The sequence below is a fragment of the Anser brachyrhynchus genome, assembly GCF_964034855.1.
Source record: "Anser brachyrhynchus genome assembly, chromosome: 15".
NCBI lineage: Eukaryota > Metazoa > Chordata > Aves > Anseriformes > Anatidae > Anser > Anser brachyrhynchus.
Window position 1 is genome coordinate 4,231,522 of NC_137733.1, and position 20,935 is coordinate 4,252,456.

Consider the following 20,935-nt stretch of genomic DNA (forward strand, 5'->3'; position numbering starts at 1 on the left):
TTATGCAGTGGTTTTCACAGGACAAAGTATAATTTGTTGATTAATGTGCTGTTACCTAAAGACTGACCAGGTGAGCACATTGTGATGTGCATAGCTAAAAGAAAATGGAAGAAAAAAGTCCCTACCTTATACCATACTGGAAGCTGGTGCGCTAGCAGGGTGAAGGTTCGTCCTGAAAGGTCCTGCCAAGAGAGGACCAGAACTCTGTTGCGTTGCCATCAGAGATCAGTCAGGTGTGTCGGTACAGTATGCTGCCTCAGAGGTGCTTCTTCCAGCAGATGGCACATGGAGTTCCCTTTAACAATACCATCACCCAAATAAGTCACAATATCTACGTGTATATGTGATTAGGGATTGCTTGCCTAGGCCAGTCTGAGAAGCGTCTGGAGGAGGAGATGTAAAGGAACTTCCCTGGGCCCTTCAGCAAGGTGAGTGTGCTGTCAGCTCCTGCTTCCTTTGTAGGAGGGGTTTTCTGTAGTACAGGTAATGACAGTAAATTGTACTGTGTAAAAATTATGTTGGTTTGAGGGATGGTCTTTTCCACTGGTTTCTTATTACTAATAATAATTCTGACAGAACGTGAGCCTTGTTTTATGTTTTTGTTCCAAGGGCTTGAGCTGATCAGGCAGTGCAGATAATAACACTAGCACCAGCCATAAAGAAAACGTGCTCTTTGGAAAAGGAAGAAGACAGTTTAGCATAGGAATGTATGACCCAAAAATGTCTTTCCAGTCTTTTAAGTGCAGTTTGTTGCTAGCACAAGAGCCTGTGCCATGCGATCCCTTGGGAGCTTTGGTTCGAGTGGATCATCTCTCCTCCGCTCCTCAAGAAATGCCGTTCGTTTTCCCATTTCATTGGGGGGGGAATTGTAGTGGGTCAGATAGGGACTAGTGAGATGGTAGTTAATAATTAGCGGCATTAACTCCTGCCTCAAAGCTGAGGAAAATAATGCGAGTTTGGCAAGAAAACGAACGGTGAGTTGGGCAGAAGGTACTGTGAGGGGTAGCGTTCGCTGCTCTGTAGGGGCCCAGCTCCAAGCCTGCGGCGGGCTGTGAGGAGCAGGGGCTTGGGTTGGTGTTTAATGGCCAAGCCGCCGTCTTCCTCGCAGCTTTCGGCTGTTGGGTGTTTCTCGTCATGGACTACGAGAGAGGCGAGAGCTCTGCCTGCGGGGACAGGCAGCTCCTGCGGCCACCTGCACGCCCGCACTGCTTGCGGCGAAGGGGCCGGCCCCTGCCGGGCGGCCGCCTCCCTGCCCCGGCCGCCGGGGGGCCGCGGGGGCTGAGGGGCCGGCGGGCCCCGCGCTGCCGCTCCCGCTCCTCCCTCACGGCCCGTGCGCGCCCCCGCGCCCGCCCTGAGCCGCCGGGGGCGAGCCCGAGCCTCGCGCCCCCATTGGCCGCGGGGGGCGGCGGCGGCGGCACCGATTGGCTGCGGCGCGCGGAGGCCGGGCGGGGCGGGGCGGGGCCGGGCGGGACGCGGCGGCGGCGGCGGCGGGGAGCGAGTGCGGGGCCGGGCGCGGGCGGGAGCTGCGGAGCCCCGCGGGTGCGGTGAGACCCGGGGGGGGGGGGGAGCGGGGCCTGGAGGGGGCGAGGGCTGCGGGGCTCGGGGCCGGGGGGAGAAGCGGCGGGAGGAACCGCGCCGGGCTGCGGGGCTCAGGGCTGGTGGCGCTGCCCGGGGCGGCCGCGCTGGGAGCCCGGAGCCTGCAGCAGCCGCGGGGCTGGCGGCCTCCTGCTGCCGGCCTGCGGGGCCCACGGCTCGGGCTGGGGCCGAGGCAGCCCGCAGCTCCCCCGGCAGACGGCTCGGGCTGGGGCCGAGACAGCCCGCAGCTCCGCCCGCAGCGTTGCCTGCTTCGGTACCCGCGGTCCTGCCGCTCTGCGCGTGGAGGACAGCGCGGCAACGGCACGCGGAGAAAGCGACCTCGTGGGGAGGTTCCCGAGCGCTCCTGCGGTCGGTACCGGGCGCCGAGCCTCGCAGGAAGCAGACTGTGCCCCGCGGTCCAAAGGCGGGGCTGCTGGGCGCGGGCCGGAGCAGCCGCTGGCAGCGTGCTCGGGAGCCCGGACGAAGCCCGGCGGTGCGGGGGAAGGTTCCAGAAGCGTTCCCAGCTAGGGGCTCCACACGGAGGGAGTTACCTCTGGAATCCCACAGAAATCGGGTTATTGTGTTATAAATTGTATCGAGGGCATCTTCCTGCAGCTCTCAGTGCATCTTCCTGCAGTCGGCCTTTCTCCGCACCTGAGTAGCGCGGGTGCTGAGCGAGTGGTGCTGAGGCCGGTGTGTCTGCGCCAGCTGAGAGGCGCTCGCAGGCTCCGAGATGGATGGCTCGGCCGCAGGACCGGACCTCACGGCGTGACAGCACGGCGCGTGCAGGGAAAGGTCATGCCCAGGTGTGGCATTCCTCACCCGTAGCACTCAAAGCACTTCACGACGAGATGAACGTCAGAGGCCCGGCCGTACGGGTGGGGAGCCGAGGTGGGTGCACAGAGGGAAAGCTGTAGCTGGCCCTGTGACCTCTCGGGTGCGGTACTGTGGTTGCCTGTATTGCACCCGTGGAAAACGTGGAGTGCAGAAGACTGTGCTGGAGACACCCCTGGTAAAAGAAACCCTAGTCTGGAACTGCGCCGTGTTAATGCACGAGCTGACGGCTTGTAAAGTTTGTGGGGAAGAAGCACATCGGAACTGCTTTCTCCAGGGCCCGGCCCTTTAGGCTCCTGGGGAGTACTGGGTTTAGGGACGTGCTGTACAGCGAGGCGTTCTGTGCGTTCGGAGGGAGTGACCTGGACAAGTGGGTGGGATTGGGGATGGGCGCACAGGCGGCGGTAAGCTTGCAAATGCGTGGGTGCCCTGCTGGCAGCTGTGCTGCCATCAGAAGAGGCAGGTGTCCAGATGGGGGTTGTTCCGGAAGCGGAGGGGAATTGAGATGCTCAGAGGGCGTGTGTTCGTGCATCCAGACCGGCTCTTGCTGGACCCAACGGCCCCGTGGTTGGCACAGTGCTTGACAATGAAGTGTCAGAGCAGTTGGCACGCGGGGCTGCCCCGCAGCTACGTGTCTGGGTGTTAGCAATAGTGACCTGTGCATGTAGGCAGCAGCTGTGCCAGCGGCAGTGCTGGTGGGGCCAACTCCTGCTGGCTTTATACAGTGCTCCAGCAGCTCCTGGTTTGTGCTCCAACTGCTTGGGCCGGGATGAAAGCAGCTCAGGCCGCATCATGGCACGCAGCTCTGCGGCCTTCGCCCTGTGCCTTGGGAGGCTGTAGCGTGAGGGTTTACAGGGTTAGGAGGAGCTCGCAGCTGGCGTAAGATAAATTGGGTTGGCTCTTGGCTTCTGAACTCTGCTCTGTGTCTTCTAGGATTGACGGTCTATTTCAGCAACACTGAAAAAATTGTTAGCTGTTTTCAAGTACAAACTGAGATTCCCTTCCTTTCTTAACGAAATGGTACCAGCTTGTGGAAATCTCAGGAACAAAAGTGCTGTTTAATAGCGATTATGTCCATACTGCACGGACAGTTCGGCATTCATTGTTTATTTACTACAACAACAACAACTGCTGTATCTTAAAGTCTTTCTGTACTGGCTGTATACCAGAAATTTTTTGTGAAATGATGATTCTTTGAACTTGAACGAATCTCCTTTGTCCTTGTCTTTGCCTTTGTGCGCAAGGGGGAGCACGGGGAAGAAAGGAGTACGTCTCGATGGGGTAATTCTGCCATAATTCTCAGATTTCATGTAAGACATGTCTGCTCTTTATTGCTTTCAAATACCATTTGATTTGTTCATGTATGTTGCAGATTTCCAGTGTGTGCGCCGTTTTTGCTCGAGCCAGCTTTGCAGTAGCGCCTGCTCTTCCTTAAAGTTCTCTACAAGTGCTGAGGAGTTTTTCAGGGGCAATGCTAAGTCTGAATCCAGAACTGAAGTACTTTATCCCCTTGGAAAGAGTAAATAATAGAAAAGAGCTGGATTGTGTCTTCCATCAGAAGCAGGGCAGCTGGCACTGGCATGCAGAAAGGTGTGAAACTACTGGTAAGCAGGGCCAAAATGCCACATCAGGAGCACGGCAGCTTAAAGGCCACGAGCATGAGGCACAAAGAGTGATCACCATTGGCACCGCGGATGGGAGGATGAATATGCTTTAAAGCTGATGTAACGGACTTATCTTTCAGGAGGCTGCGAACACCTGGTTCTTGTTCCCAACTGATCTCCTTTTGAGCTCCTTTTATCAATGAAGAAGAGGTTGCCTTATGCTGGAGCTGCAACCAGCTTAAAACAGATAATTCAGCCAGCAGCTGCTGTGTGGCGTGAAAGCCGTACGTTACGTCTCCGTCCCCTCCTCGTTTCTGTATTCTGTGATCTGTTTTGTCAAATCACAGGCCTGTTTTCTGCAATGACGGCTATGGGCCAGGAAAACAGGGACAGTGATGTTTTCTTAGTCAGATGGTGTTTGTGCAAAAATAACAGTATTCTGGGGGCTTTCCAGAGCATGCGAAGCGTGCAAAATGGGGAATATTGTCCTAAGCGGTTTCTGTGGCTTTCAGACTCCGGTCTGATCGGTGGGAGTAGAGTTCAGCTGCGTCTTCAAATTACTTTGCTTATCTTTCCTTTTGCAAATATTTTACTGTTCCTTCCCTGTTTCTTAGGGAGCCAGATGCTAGAAATTCAGTAGAAGAATATTTTTCTGTTTCGTGCTTGGCAGCTTCTCAGTTGTAAACCCTGATGAGGAGAAGAATACATGTTCTAGCTCAGGCTGAGCAGTCATTTACTTTTTTGACAGCTGATCTCACTTAGGTGCCTTTGTGAGGGCATGGTGGAGTTGCTTCTGAAAGCTTCACACTTGTGGTGTCAGGGATACAGTCCTGCCCTAGTGATGAACTTGCTTTTTAAAAAAAATAGTAGAGCTGCACTGTGCTAGTCAACGTGAGAAAGCACTAAAACACTCAGCTAAAGTACAGCCTTCAGTGAGCGGGTAATGCCAGCCTCCAAAAAAGGGCCAGGAATGTGAACTCCCTTATTCAGACTTAGGTGATTCTGCTTCATGTTGCCTAGTGCAATTCCTTGAGAGGCTGGTCCTGTTTTAGTGCAAGAAAAAAGCATTTGTGTAGATGAGTGCTTATATTGTACTACCTCAAAATTTCATTTTAGTCTCTGGCTAAAAGGCAGTGTGGCAAGGCACGAGGCACTTCACAGACAGAGCTTCAGCTTGCTGGGTTTCTCATCCAGATTTTGTGATATCACTGAAACGTAATTCAGCATTGGCAGGGAGCAGAGCTCTTTAAGATGTGTTCATCTTACGACTCTTGGGAAACGTTGCCATTTAAAAATTAAATTCTAATTCTTCTGTTGGTTCTGGGGTTGGGTTAGGGTAAAGCAGCTTGCTAGAGATTTCTTGTAAGAAGTCAGCCTGTCTCAAGTACTCTTTGGGTGGCAGGATGAAGTGCCAAACTATCCTGCTGGCTGTCCAGCTGTAATTCTGAGTATAACAACTTCGAAACCTGTCTCCAGTTTCCTTTATCTTTAAGGCTTAAAAATAATCCTCCTTTCTGATGGAAATTCTTCATCATTCCTCATCAGATCCAAGCAAAATTCAGTTTAATTTTTACAAGTGAAAATATGTTGCTTTGCAATGTCGTACCTGTATGTAGTTTTATTTTATGTTGGTGTTGTTTAAGAATGTCCTCAGAATGCCTCGACTTTGAAACCTGGCATGTTTCAAGTACCCTTTTTTTGGAATACATCCCTAGCTAGATCTGGGGCAGCAGACTGGCGAGGATAGCGAGGAGACTGAGTGATCATTCTTTAAGCAATTCTTGTCTGGCACCTGCTAAGGGATGCTGGCGGAGGCCCGCCAAGCCCTGGCCGAGCATCGCTGGGACGTGGTGGTTCCCTAGCCCCAGGGGGCTGCTGTTGCAGGAAAAAACCCGCACGGGCTTCCTCTGGCTTACAGAGCATCCCTGGTTTGTGCTGCCTCCCTCGTGAGGTGCTTCTCGGAGTCCCCTGAGAGGTTTCGATTCGGGTTCCTGGGTTCAGACCTGCTCTCCCTTCTACACTGCCAGTGCAGGTTTTGTAGCTCTACCTGCTGTGTCTGTGAGCGTGGATGCTGGTATCCCCATCAGCATCTCAGTTCATTTCATCTCTTCTGTGTCTGCCTGGGGCTGGCAGCAGCCTGCCTTCCCTGAAGCCTCCTAGGTGGCCCCCAGTGTCAACGTATCTGTGTTGCTGCTGTACTACATATCTCCTGGTCCTTCCACAGAGCTTTCCAGCCCTTGAATACCTCTTGCTGAAGCCGCCTCCTGTCTCTGTAGTCTTCTCAGTGCCTTCTTGTCTTAAAACCAGCTGGTTCAGTAGTTCTGGTTACTGCACTAGCATCAACGGTAAAGTAGCAGTCACTGTTTTTTCATTTTCTCTGTCTTAGATCTGTTTTAAGGACTCGTAGTCCTACCTGTCAGTTCTGTAACTAGATGCGTTTGACTAGAAGACACTGCAGGAGGTAGAGCTGCTCCTGCGGAAAGGGAGCTGGAAGGGTGGCCGTGCAAGAAGCAGCGAGGAGAGGCACTGTCCTGCCAGCGCTGCTGGCCTGCGTCTCAGCCTGCAGCACACAGCTGCTGTATTCACAGGTATGGAAGAGTGTTAACAGAATACAGATTTCTACTACAAGGTTTTCTTTCTGGTTGTCGTCTTTTTTTTTCTTTTTCCTTTTTTCTTTTTTTTTCCCTCTGAGGGTTTCTATTCTTTTCCACCCCTCGTAACCTTGGTTCCGTCTCTGTTTCCTCACAGAGCAAAGCAGTGGGGGTTGGAAGAAGACATCAATTAGTGATGAAGTTTTCATCATCTGTTTTTGATGCTTGGCTCAGTTTTCAAGCATCCAGCTTCCACCTGTAAGCCTCGTAACAGGCAAAGCACAGTGGCAGCAAACTCTTTGGGAAAGTCTGTGCCCTGGTGCTAGAGACTTCCATGCTAATGTTTTTGCCTGTAATCCTGGTATTAAATCATCCCTTCCTCTTCCTCTTTCCTACCCAGCAAATGAACAGCCCTGCAGATGTTTTTGCAAAGGCTGTCACCTTTTGCCCTTCTAGTTCTTTGCTTTGTAAATGAAATAATGCAATCATAGAGGCTTGCAGAAGCCCTAGAGAGAGCAGGAAAAAAATAGTAGTTTGTGGGGAAAGGAAAGAATAATATCACTCATTTGTATTTGTATGTCATCAAGCTCAGTCTTGATTAATGACTTTGAACATCACAGCAGCATGCCAGTTTTGGATTCCTCTTTTAGCAAAGGATAGTGTGTGTGGAGATTCTTGGCAGCATCTCTTGACAGCAAACACAACTGAAATCCAAATTCAGAATTCACAGAAATATGAATGAAAATAACCTAAGTTAAATACCTTAAGTTTGGTGTTGTTTATTAACAGCGATATTTTTTTGTTTGTATTGTGTTTCCTTCATACCCGTCTGTCCAGCTTTCCTCATGTTAGATGCTAAACAACCAGCTGTCCTGTCTGTCATCTCTCTGCCTCTTGCATGGATGACACGTTTTTTTTTTGCCAGGTGCTTGGCTGATGCTACTGTCGTGATGTACACCTAAAAATAATAATAATAATAATGGAGGAAGTAAGTTTGTACTGAAGCATTTTGACCATCTCACTATATAAATCTGATGCTAAAAATGGTTGTCTCACTGGGGATTAGAGAATACCACAGGTTAAAAAGCTATTTAGAAACCCAGGCTGCTCTTGGGTGACCAGACAGGGCTGTGGACAGGCTGAGAGGCCCTGACGTGTGAATTCTTACTGATGCCCTCATTGCAGGCAAAGCATGCTGCCAAGCGCACCGACAGCAGCGGCCCCAGGCAGCAGGCACGAGGGATGCGTTTTACCCGTGTTTCACGCTGCCTTCCACCGCCGCGTGCCCTCAGCCCAGCAGCAGTGAAAAGCAAACCACGTTGGTTTTGCTCCACAGCTGTTGCTGCAATGCAGCTTCTTGGAAAGGGCAGGAAGATCACCAGCACGCTCCCGTTGTGTAGAGGTAGGAAAGCAGAGGACGAGCTGGGCTCTGGTGAATCCCAGTCCTTGGTCGCAGCGTGGCTCCGAGTAATGGAGCCGGGGAGTGAAAATCTTCGATTGGTTCCAGGGCTTGGGCAGCACCTCTTGGAAGGGGCTGGCGTAGCTGCCCTAACGTGGTGCTTGTACCTTGGCAGCTGAAGAAAACCCTGAGAAGGGCCAGCCTCTGCTGTTGGGGGAGGGAGCGGTGGCGCATGGAGACGATGACGAGCAGTGCTAGGGGCTTGGATCGCGATGTCGTAGGACCTGCGGCTGGGAAGAACTGTCACGATCCCAGCAGCCATCCGGGCGTTGCAGGAACTATAGCTGACAAATCTTGTTGTGCTTCTTTCTTCCAATTATAGAGTCTAAAATGCCAGGTCTTTTCGAAGAGCCTTTTAGCAATAGCAGTGACCACCTGCTTCAGTTCTCCCTGGTAAGGTTTGTTTCCGCTTGGCCAAGGATGTGGTTGGAAGATGCCCCTGCTGACGTGACCTGTAGTATGTCAGTCTGCTCATTTGACCATTATGTGCTTATGGATGAGTTTAGAGTTTGTTCTTTGCTTTTCTGTAGACTTTGGCATAGTGTGACTCTGCTCGAAATAACACAAACATGGCTTCATGGCTAGGTGGTATTTCAACACGGAGTGCAGGGTGGTGGCTCTCCTGGTCGGACGTCGTGTTGCCTGCACTGCTCGGTTGTTTCCTTTCTCTGAGGTGCCTCCTCGTCTCCGAGCTGAGCCTGTGAGGAACAGCTGGATGCTGTTGAGGGTTCGGTGGTGTCTCCTCTCCAAACTGGGAAGTTCTTTGGTGGGGATGGGAGACTGCAACTGTGCAGGTGACAGAAGAGCGAGGTGAAAGTGGGGCTTTCCTTAGAACAGAGGCTAAGAAGATGCAACTACCCTTGCAATGCATAGGGCAGGGCAGGTTTCCTGACACACACAGAGCAGCTGCAGAGAGACTGACCCTGTACCAGGAAACATTTTCCTGAATGCTGCCTTAATTACCTTTTCACTGCAGCGGTATCCCGCAGTCAGACCAAAAGAAAAAGAAAGAATCACCTCTTTAAGTCCTTGGAAGCCAGGGTGGATCCTGTGGAGGCAGAGGAGAGTAGGAGAAAGGAAAAGCCTACTAGGAAAAGAACTGGAAACATGGCAGGCTGAAAAACAAATAACAAGGAGGGAGGGAAGACGGGAAAATAATGAATGCCTTCCAGGTCCTGTATGCTTTAAATCATCGACAAAAGGCCTGTCTTTAACTGTTCTCCTTACATTTGGGTAGTCATCTATTTCTGAAATTCCTGGGCTAATTCTGTAAAAAGTATAACAACCCAATGAACTTCTGTTAGCTTAGAGGTCCCTAGAGGTTTGCTTTTTAGATTTCTTTTCTTAACACTTGCCCTTGCTGTATGCTGAGAAATTAATCCAGCTCACGTTAAAAGGAAGAGATTTTTTTTTAAGCAAACCCAAGGTTGGCTGGGTGACACCGCACGTAATTTCTAGAGGCAGCACTTACATAAAGTGTCTTTGCATTGCAGTAATCATGCTTTCACCCCTAACTTTTACTTCTGATCTTGCAGTACGAAGTAACGTGCAGAAAATATGCAGGGGAAATTGTGTTCCAGAATGATCTGATAAATGACAACAAAAGGCTCACGGGTCTGATTTTATTTTTCTGGGAAAAAAAAAAAAGTGACCTGTTCGTTACACCTGGTCAAAATCCATACACAGCCTTGCATAACTGATTTCTGTTCCGGCTGGTAAGCAAGCTTTGGAGGCTTGCAGCTGCATTCTCCGTCCGTTGCGAAACTTCAGCCTCTGGTTATCTCTTTCGGCTACTGTCGCTGGTTAACAGCAAAGAGAGAAGGGACAGTGCTTCTGAAGGCTAACCAAGCACGTGATTTGGTAACTTCTATGAAGACCTGTCTGATTACTGATAAATCCTGTGCTTGAATCCATTTGGTGAAGCCCTGATTTTGTAAAGAAGATAACTTTTGCCTTTTTTCTTCCATTTTGGAGCCGCTATGGCAGGGCTCTGTTGGTTGCTGCGCGGGTGAGATCAGGTACAGGTGTGGGCCGGGGGGCAGCGCTCTGACGTGCTCTGCTCACGTTGTGCGGGGCTGCTTGCTTGTGTGAACTGCCCTCAGAAAGGTAAACAGCTCCCTTATTTAACAAAAAGCTGTTTAACGTAACTAATCCTGGTGTAACCTGGGGGAGCTGCTTAAAATTACTCGGGCAGCGGGCTCACCTTGATATCGTTTTGGTAGGACCGTCCTTCCTGGTGTTCATTCGTGCCTCTGGCAGCGCTGTAGTCGCAGAGGCAGGCTGTGACATGCAGAAAGGAAGGGTAGCTGCTGCCCCGTGCTGCTGGAAGTTCTCCTTTGCCATGTCTTTCTCAGGCCTTGTCACAGCATTCTTATGGTTTTTTGACAGAAAGCACCGTCTCCGACCTGTCCTATCACCCAAACGTAGTGGTGTTGCCAGCTGATTTGTTGCTTAGTATTCATAGTTGCAGCCTGTATTAGCAGAATATTTCCTTGCAGCAAGTAGATATTCCAGAAGAGGTTATTTCCCAAATACTTGGCTAAGTTGGTCTCTTAACTGGGTGTCAGTGCTGCCACCGGAGGAGAGGCTGCGGCACAGCTGTGCCTCCATGAGACTTAACCACCGAGTTTGGCCACGCACACGTCAGCAGACTCAGTGCAGCTTAATTTCCCTCCTCAAATTTGTGTCCAGGCATTTGCTACTTGGGTCAAGTGTTGTAATGCAGCAGCTTTATTATTTTGGTTGACTATATAAGGATTAAGCAAGCAACCATGATTTTGGCAGTATGTAAGGATCAAGCAAGCAAAGGTGAAGCAGTAGCCCTGTGTTTTTCTCTAGTGGGTAATTTTCAGATTTCAGTAATCATCAAATGGGACTTCATTAATGATTTTTCCTACTGTATTTTCAGTTCAACAAGACACTTGGGCTCATTCACAGCTTCAGGTTTGTGAATGCAAAGAAATGCACAAAAAAATGTGCAGTGAAAGCAAAGGACTTCACCTGAGAAGTCCATACCTTGCTGAATCAGGTTGGCACTCCTTTTTTTTTTTTTCTTCCATCTGGAACCCAAAAATAATTGTCAAAATATACTAGGGAATTGAGCCATGCAGTCTACTGAAACTGACACTGCGTGTGTCTTTCTCTTCCCTAAACTGCTTTGGAAACTGCCCAAGTGATGTTGTTTAACTGAATCATGAGCATCGGGCAGTGACAGGACTTTTCAACAGCAGAAATTCATCAGCATTGTGCTTAATTCCTGTTTCCCATTTCTTTCCTCTCCTCCCGACTGTGGAGTTCTTCTGTTTAATGCAAATTAAAGTAGATGGCATCTGAAGAGAGGGTGGTTCCCCTCTCCCGTGTCAGTATGAGGTATAGCTGTTACTGACTTGTCGGTAGTGCAGGTGCTGCAGCTCGGCTGTGTCCTTGCACCCGTCCAACCTCGGGTGATTTTATTTTTAAGATGGGCCCACCAAAAGAAACGCCTGGAGTTCAGTGGTATTGGTTGTGGCAAATTCCACGCTGTTCGCTGCTGGTTTTTGTTTCTTTTAAAGGGGAGAACCCGCCTCCTTAAGGTTAGCGTGATTTTATTGAATGTGCTGGGGTAGGAAGCAGTCCTGGGACCAGCCACAGGCTGGAAAAGCTATAGGGTGTTGGGTTTCCCACCGAACTGAGCCATCCTGGGCCTTCCCTATATTAGCAGGTATGCCTTTTGTGGTCACCCCCTTTGTGCAAGTAAGGTTTTATTTTTCTCTCTGTAAATCACCTGCTCAGATTTTTTTAACTAACTCGTGGTTGACATTTATGTAGGCTCAATGTGGGGTTTCTTCCAAATGCACTGGAAGATTTTAAAATATATTTGAAATTGAAGCTAGTGGTTCCATTAGTTGTAGTTACCGTAGGTGACCAACGTGAAGGTGACCAAGTCATAAATGCTTTAGAAAAGCAGAATTTTGCTTTTCCAATGCTAAACCGATTGGCTTTTCTAAAGTAATTTATGACCCCCGTGCTGATGGACGCGAGTGTTTACCTACTGTTTTGTGTTAGGGTGCCTCTTCCTACAAGACCTCTGGGTTCGGCGTGTCTTTGTTTAGCTGAAGCCAGGTTGCCGCTCGCAGCACCCTAAAAGCGGAGCTAGCGCTGCAGCGGATGCTGTAGTCCTTCTCCGAGAGCACCAGGCCCTTGAGATGGCTGTTGCTTTTCTTCCCCATGCAAGTTTGGGGATCTCAGACCTTGTGATGACCTTGGCTTTTGCAGGAGGACTAGGACCTGATGCTGTCTCTTCTGACTTGCCTTGCCCTCTGCATTGCGATGCTGCTGTGCTTGGTTCCTGTTTCATGCAGGCGTATGTGACATTTAGGATTTTGACACCGTTTCTACCCTTGGGCTGTTGTTTCTGGGTACTTATTTTTTTCTCAAGCGCTGTAGCTGTGTGTTAGTTGAAAAGCTGTGTTCTTCCTAGAACATGGTAGCTTTCTAGAGCGTGAGGCAGTGATTAAGGAAGGTTGTGAAGTTGCTTCTGGGGGAATTTGCCGTCATTTGCAGTGAAAGTCAGCAGTCGTTAACATAGTTAAACCTTCCGATATTTTGAATAAAATCCAAATATCCTTTATGCTAACCTTGTGCTTTTACTTTGTCTTGTGGACCAATCTGGCCAGAATCTGATCCCCATTTTGCTTTGCATCATTGTAATGCTTTTCAGCAGGATGTGCATAGCATTGATGCATGAAAATATGTATAACAGTGGCAATAACATGTTTTTGAGCAAGAATTCTGCTAAAGCAGGAGATTATTTTGTAACAATAGAGGGCTGTATAATGTGTTGTCCTTGGAAAAGTGCGTATCAGTGCAGATTGTAGAGTTACTGTGGGCTGTCAGCAATGTCCCTTCCAATGACAAAAGGTTCGAATAGATCTTATAACCAATGTTCTCTTGATTAAACCAAGTGGAGGTGTGTGGCTTTCTTGTTGCAATTCACAATTTAGTGAACTGCACACTTTATACACTTAAGTGTTTAGCAGTTACAGTCACTTCAAATCACTGATCTAGCAATGACTGGGACTCGGTGGTCCTCACCCTGCAACTGGCTGGCACAAGTCATTGTCACCCCCTCGTGCACCCAGCCTTTCAGGCAGGGTAGTTGTGGGTAACGAAGGGGCTGAAAGCAGCCACCTGTAACAGCATTTAACCCAAGGATTAAAACATGAGAAGGCACTAGAAATAAAAGTCCACTGCTGAATAATGCCTTCTCTGGAGGTGGGTTTCCAAGCAATTGGACATGACGTGTCTTAGCCTGAGGGAGCCCTGCGTGGGCTGGAGGCCCTAAGTCATGTTGTCACATAAATCGTTAGCACCACTGTAGTGCTTCGCCATAAGGAGTGTGTTTCAACCAGAACAGCTTTGTTTCATGCATTTAGCCTCATCATGCACAGTAGCCCCTAGCAGAGGCACAGAAATTTCCTTGGCTCTCCAGAGTGCACCTTCAGGAGCCGTGATCCTGATTTTTCACCTTAGAGGTAGTAAGAAATTGCTGATGTGGTGCATTTCCTTCACGTCCAACTTTCTGTGACTGTAAACACCTACAAGCTTTCTCAATCCTTCCCCCCGTGCTTTGCGATGTGTCCCTGGCTGCGTGGGGTTGCTGAACTTTCTGTGGCAGGTGAGCGTTGGCAAGTTGACTTCAAAGCTGGTTTGTTTTACTGCCTGGCAGTCAGTGCAGGCCAGTTTCAGGGGGTTGTTTTGAGGCATGGCTATGGAGCGTGGGATAACCAATAAGTTTGAAAAAACAGTCTGCGTAGGTGAATGATACCAGATTTCAAGTTCTGAATCCCCAGCCTGTTACGCAGGAATAGCACGGTATCGGTGGTCTCTCAGTGGCTTCATTAGCGGTGTGCTGGCATGGTGGCCGATGGTCCGCTCAGCGCAGCAGAGCTCCGGAGAGCCGTGAGGTGACTTCAAGCCACGTTCTCCCGCAGTGGGTGCAAATGGGGCGTGTGGATGCTGGCATCGCGTCTGTCAGTGTGTAAACTGGCTGTGTCTGGATGATATGTCAATGGAGGGAGACTGCAAGGTGTGTCTGGTCTGCCTGAATGACTTCGTCCCGTGCTGTACTTGTTTTTGAACACGCTAATTACCTTAGCATCCATCCCAGCCAAATGAGCACTGCTGCTGCTATTCCGCTGAGAGAAGGTGACAGAACAAGGCTTGTTGCTGTAACTGCAGCACGACCTAGCGTCGGTTGTAGGGTCCGTAAATCACCAGGGATCTCAGCTGCTTCCTGTACGCATCGCATCCTCTGGGGCCTGCTGCTGGTATCCCCCTCTGTGCCTCAGCCCCTTCCCGGCACCGCACCCTGAGTGCACCTGCGTGGGCACCAGGCTGCTCCCTCGGCGGGTACAGCCTGCAGGCCTGGGCCTCTGCCTCGGAAGGCACCGCGCGGAGACGTGCTGTCGCCCGTCTGCACCCGCAGGGCATGCAGCATGGTGTGGGTGCCGCAGCTCAGACCACGGCCTGCCTGGGCTGGGGGTGTACCTTGAGTCGTTCTGATGCCCTGAGTGCCGGAGGGGGTAAGTCACTGCCTCGCTTGGAATAATTACAGATTTCCGCCGTGATTTTCACCCATCGGTTGCCACGGCAACGATGCAGCAGCTCAGCTGAAATGCTGTCAAGCGGATTTAAAACTGAGGCGGCTCGGGCACATCTTCCCAGTGCCCCCCTGGCGCCATGGCAACCCAGCAGGCCCCGCATCTTCCCTTGTGCCCCCCCAGTGTCATGGCAACCCGTTGGGCCCCCAGCCTGCGGGGTGCTGCAGCACCAGGGCTGCTTTCAGCCCCTGTGAGCAGCAGCGGGGCTTTTGTTTTCTGCCCGAGCAGCGCTCTGCGGGAGGTGGCGTTACGGTGCCCGCTGGCTCTTGTGTTCCCTGCGTCTGCGCAGGACCCGAAGGAAACAAGCCGAGGTGGTTTCGTGGTACTCCCTGGGTGTTACCCTGGGGATATTTGCAAACTGGAGTCAAATGGGGGGTTTTAAAGACAAAACCTGTTCTTCAGTTTCCGCAGTTATTGAAAACTAGGGGGGCATTTCGAGCTGTAATAGTCTGGCCCTGCGTCTCAGTTACCTGTTTTCAGAAACCCACGGAGAAGGCGTTCAGATGAACTCTGCCGGTAGGAGCTGATGGGCTACACCTACACGTCAGAGGCAGTGGAGTGGTGGCTGGCAGTCAGATGATCTCGGTTCGGTTTCGTTAACTAGCGGCGTCCCCCCGGCTCAGCTCAGCTCGGGCTGGGGGTTCCTCCGGGTGACTGATGCCTGGTCCCGCTGCCAGCAGTCGCAAGCGGGTGCTGAAGGGAGCGACGGCAGCGGCGCTGCTCCTGCACTGCTGCTGGATGCGGCCCGCTTTAAAGTGAAGGGAAGAGCGGGTTTTGAAGCCGGCAAGCTGGCTGATGCACATTTTCATCCAAGCCATGTAAGTGCCTTTGGCGTGTGCCGCGCGGTAGGGCTTAACGCAGGCTGTGCCGAGCCTGCATTCGGGCTTTGGTACCACCACACGCAGGGGCCCTGGTTCCCCAGGGGAGGGTTTGTCTCTGCAAGCAGGCATGTGTGATGTGAAAATGTGCCCCCATGAATATGCATGCTTGGCTGTTATGCGGTTCGCTCTATGGACCCCTTGTGAAAGAAATCCCCCCGCGTGCATCTGCTTTTCTATGTCTTTGCCTGAAGCAGGGGTCACCTTGAGAAGCCAGGGCGCTTGCTCCCATTTAAGATGTTTCCCTTGCTTTGGTGCAGGCTATCTCCAAGCGAGCGATGTTATGACCTCAGGAAATAAATAATGCTTTGAAAGTACGGTTTACTGGATGCTGTTTTTGTGACCTTGAGGAGGCTGTGATGGGATGCTGAAGAATAAAATCTTAGAAGGAAGCTTCACTTGAGGTTGTTTTGGAATACTATAATTTTTCACAACTGCAGAGCGTTTGTGGAGCAACTGATCTGAAAAGCACGGCTGTGTCATAATTTCAGCTGTGTAACCCTTTGAGAACTGGACTGTCCGTTTTAGTGGGGAAAAGTCAGGAGATTAACATGCAAGGGTCAGTTATCTTGTTGTTATCTTCATTTAAAATAATGCATTCAAAATATGTGAGCTAGAAGAAAGGTTCTGGTGGGTAGATCACTAGTAAAGATGGTACCGTGAAATATCCAAGTGCAGTTTTTGCTGTAGGAACTATTAAAGAATGAAAAACTAAAGCTAGAAGTAACATTTCAGCTAATATTAATTGTCATGCTTGCTTTTACCAACATTTATTTATACACAAACTTCTAATATACAATCTATGCCGGTTTTATAGGTATTTTCAGCTGTGGCTCTAGAATTTGCCTAATTCCTACCAGCTGCTTTCTAGGCCCCCCATTTTTCCTTTCCTGAGACAATGCATTTCTTTCACAGGGAAGGTGTGGGCACATCTCATCATAGGTTACCTGCTCCAATAGTTCTTGAATCAAAGGCGAGCTGCTGAAAGGCTTGGTGGGTCGCCTGAATTCTAGTGTGTCATAATTGCAACATTTCCACCTAGTTTTACTCATTGGATTTTGGACTAGGGATTATTTGTGGGAGAGAGGGAAAACAAGGAGAGACAAGGGCAGAAAGATTAAACAAATAAGTAAGGCAACCAACCACCAAGTGTGCTTAGAAGACATCTGAAGAGGAGAACCTGGACACATGGGAATAGTGTGACAGAAGATCTGAAGGTTCCTGTCCTAGCTTCTTTGCTGCTTCAGCTGTGACCTGGTTGTTGGTCTGATTCGGCAGGTCGGTATTGCTATGTCATGATGGATCGTGCATGGTACTTTCAAGCTATGGGCACGAGGTTTTGTCTTGTGTGTTGCATCTTGCTTCGTGCTTTCGCTGCTGTTTTCAAAACAGACTGACTGAAATGCCAGCTGAATGTAGAGGGAGAGAACGTAGCTGTGCAAAAAGCCAGTTTATTAGGGAAGGCTTATGCTGCCGTGTGCAATATTTACTGTTTTGTCAAGATGTGAAAGTCAAAACCAGTCTCCCCATTTCTCTTCTTCTGAACAGTGGTGGGAGCATTTGATCCTGTGGGTGTCAATAAATAAATAAGCAACCATGAATAACAGGCACTTGAGCTTTACTTGTAACTATGACAACTGTGTCCTTGGCGACTTAAGTACAGTCATGGAGTTTCCAATTACATCCTGTTCTACACAAAGCCACTAAGGTTATTAGAGGAAGAAACGTCAAAAGCAACTGTCAGCTCGTGAACTGTTGTCTGCCAAAATCCAGGTTGGTGGCAGACGCACGCTTCCCCTTGCAGACACCCGCCGCTTGTTTCGGTGTCGGTGCCTTGGCGAGCCGTGACCCCCAGGGACAAACTTGCCAGTACACGTGCCGACTTTATGTGGAACTGTAGAGATGAGCTCCTGAGCAGCTGGGGGGGCTCTGCTGTGAGGTGGGGGCCGTCCCGCAGGCCCCAGCAGGCCTCTGCTGTGGAGCGGGACCCAGCGCCTGCAGCAGGCCCGCGTGAGGCCTTTGGGGCCAGGGTGCTTGTGACCACCCCGGTTTTGTGGCCCCCGGCTGAGCACAGTGGGTGGGCGAGCCATCCCTGAAGCTGAGGGTTTCAGCCCATTTCTGTGCTTGGCTTCTTATATAAGCACTGGATGGAAAATGCAGTGCTGGCCTTATGTGAAACTAAATGTGCATTTTCATGAAATTACCTCTTAACAAGGCTTTCCTGTTCCCATGAAGATTTCAGATAGCCTTAGCTCTAGCTATCATTAGAAATTCTTGGTGATACTCTAACAAACTTTTCTTGCAAATGCTGTTGTAAGCTAGTTAATTTTTTTTTTCAATGAAATGTGTCCTGAAAAAACACCTGTAGAAGTATAAGGACCTGTTGTATTTCATTGTGTGCAGCCAGGCTTTCCTAACTACACAGGCTTTATTGAACTCTTAACTCTGCTTCTGGGACCAAGTGAACTGCAGTTCAATACACCGACGTGCTGGCAGGCTTTTTATTATTTATTTATTTATTTATTTATTGCTTTGTTGGTTATTCCATTTAAGTGGCTAAAGCAGTTCAGTCAGGATTCCTAACATCACCCGGCATTCTGTCAGTAACACTGATAAGTGGTTGAGAAGTCCATCGGCTTTTTCCTGCTGTAATCTATGGGAAGGGGATGTTCCTGTTCTCCCCAAAGGAGTATGGGATGGGACATAACGATTGCAGTGAACTTTTCAAACAGCAAATGCAGTATATGTTGATTTTTTTTTTTTATGTGGATACAATGATGCCATTAAGTTGGCCCATTCTTCCTCAAATGCAGGCTAAGGAAGGAGTCGATAATATTTAAGGGATGGCAAATTCAGTTCTCTTCCACCTCACCCATACTTACATCTTCATGAAATTTCAAGGATATTCCAGACTCTGGGATGTCCTTGAGCTGTTTATATGAGTAAAATACTTGAGCAGCATCACTTAAGTCATGAAATGACTTAAGCATGACTTAAGTCATGAAAGAGGCTTGCTCATGAGCACTAAATGCCTGGAGAATTGTCACTGTTTAACAAATGGCCTTGGATATTTTTTTTTCCAGCTGTTCATCTCAGAAGCTGCAATCCCATCCAGCTCCTTTTTCTCAGCCTTCCAACCTTCCTCCTTTTGTTTCAGAACCGCTTATCCCATCTCTGACCATACAACAGTCCCTGCTTGTGTGAAGGGGTCTGTGACACCTCCTTAGTAGCCCCCTTGTCCTGGCCTCATTACTAAACTGTTTCCAACTTGCTTCTAATCATTCAAGTCTGATTCTCTTCCAGAAAAGCAATCTGAAGAGCCCCCATGTGTGGTTGTGGAAACATTGTGGAGGTTAGAAAAGGAGAAATAAGAGCTCACAGGAGATAAACACTACAAAAGACTGGACCATGAATGCTTTGGCATGTGGTGGGTCTTTGTATCATTAGTTGGACTTGCTGTCCTGCAAAGCCAAGGAAATACGCTTTTAATTCAAAAGAAAGCAAGCTTTGCTTGGTTTTCACGTCAAACTTTTAGAAAAGCCAAGTGAAGGAAAACAGGAAAGATGGAATTAATTTGCCTTTACCTCCGCCAAATACATATTGGGAAGACTTTGTGGAGTAATTGCAGTGTGCAGCTTGTGCTGCTGTTTCTAAAGCACCTAATTGTTCCTGGTAAATGGGTTTGGAACAGCTGAGAGATAGATGCTCCCATGAATTTAAAACAGGTTTCCATGTCTTTGACATGAACTGGAAGAAGGAGATAAAAATCTGCAGTGCTGACTTCTAATACATGTGTTATAATGTCTCTGTTTCCCCTCTTACCTTTGAATCTATCCCGAGGATGCTTTCGGGGCAGGTTTTGCAAGCTGCAGCCTGAAACACAGATGTCATGCTGCATTAGTTTCTCTGCTAGCAAGAGAGAACGGGTCATACAAAGTCCTCGTTTGTGGTTTTTGGCTCTTGTAAAAAGCGTCTGGATCAAGCACCTTAAATGTTGGGGTCCCTCCCTAATTTGTTTTATTTTTTCCAGGGGTTCTCCCCACATCTTGTGAGTTCACAGAAACAATTTGTCTTTTATATGCTTGCAATAAGCTACTGTTACTACTGCTGAATGACTGACTGTTTGTCATTCCTGGTAACTAATTTTGCCTGTCAGAAATAGTCACTTAGTACATAATTTTAGAAGATGCTGTTTTAAAAACAATACATCCAATTTTACATTGTATGCATAAAAAAATCCATGTATCCCTGTTTCACGTGCTCTATAGACTTAATGGAGCTGCTTCTTTGAAAGTATTTTTTCTTACTAAAAGAATGCAACTTTGTGACTTAAACTGTTTGCCAATGCATGTGTATACGTAACACCCAGAATATCTGCAAAATTGATATATTTACCATTCATTTCAGAATAGCTGCTGTGTATAGTGAGCTCTAACCTCCAGCTCAGTCAGTTGCCATTAGAGGAAAAATATTTAAAGATGACTATTGTGAATCTTTTTTCTGGAAAAGTCTCACTTCTTTGAAATCTAAGGTAGCTAGCGTTTAATTGTAAAGCTAATCAAAAAAAATTGTTCGTCACATCCTATCTTACAGTCTGATATCTGAAATTGGTGGGCGTATTTTGCCTAGATTTTAAAGCATCTGCAGCTGTAAGCAGCTGCTGCGGAGCAGCAGTGCTGATGGAGCATTGCTTTGCTGCAGCTTTGACACATGCACGAGCACTGATTTCTGCTGGCTTCCAAATTCTGCCACTGCTGCTTGCAGCACTAGAACAAGCAAGGCCAGTGGGAATTGATCAAGAGATGGATTACGAAGGCAAAATTCAATTGGTTATTTTGGCAACCAAATAACATGTGCTTAGACAAATGTCCCAGTCATATCAGCTAATCTACTGTGAGAATTTCTGCGCTTAACAGAGATGGAAAAGAAGTTGAATTTAGTTATGCTCAAATGTGATATTACGTGATTTATTCTGACTCTGGACTGGAAAATGGTAAAACTTTTTATATAACAGCTGCCAAGGAAAATTAGGGGTAAGCTGCTTTATTTTTAAACTTCTTGCAATAATACTTTCTATGACTTCTTCAGAAAGCCAATACCTTTTCAAAATGTAATTTTGAGCCTTTTATGAATATTGTATTTCAAACATCAAAGGACTTTAGATAAACAGTAAATAGAAGTGAAAGGTAAAATAGCGTTCTGGGGGCAAACACGTAGGAGATGACTCGCCTAGGAGAGGTAAAGGGGGTGCCGCTGAAGGAGACCTGGTCGCTGATGGACAGGATGGTGTGGTGTGACTGGAAGGTAGGTTTGATTTGGATGTGAAGAGACATCTCATTAAGGACGAGGTAGA

The 20,935-nt window shown here is 48.7% G+C and overlaps 1 protein-coding gene across 6 annotated transcripts in view; it reads left to right on the top strand.

Annotated features, from left to right (window-relative positions):
• The first annotated feature begins 368 nt into the window (after window positions 1-368).
• ABAT (4-aminobutyrate aminotransferase) overlaps window positions 369-20,935 on the top strand; it is a 60,317-nt gene continuing 39,750 nt past the window's right edge. The window contains exon 1 of one of the 6 annotated variants that reach the window (XM_080557046.1): window positions 369-428. The gene's annotated coding sequence lies outside the window, so the exon portion shown is untranslated. Of the gene's footprint in view, window positions 429-1,443; window positions 1,545-14,712; window positions 15,523-20,935 lie in introns of those variants that run through there. The other 5 variants (XM_080557043.1, XM_080557041.1, XM_080557044.1 and 2 more) reach the window with 5 other exon arrangements.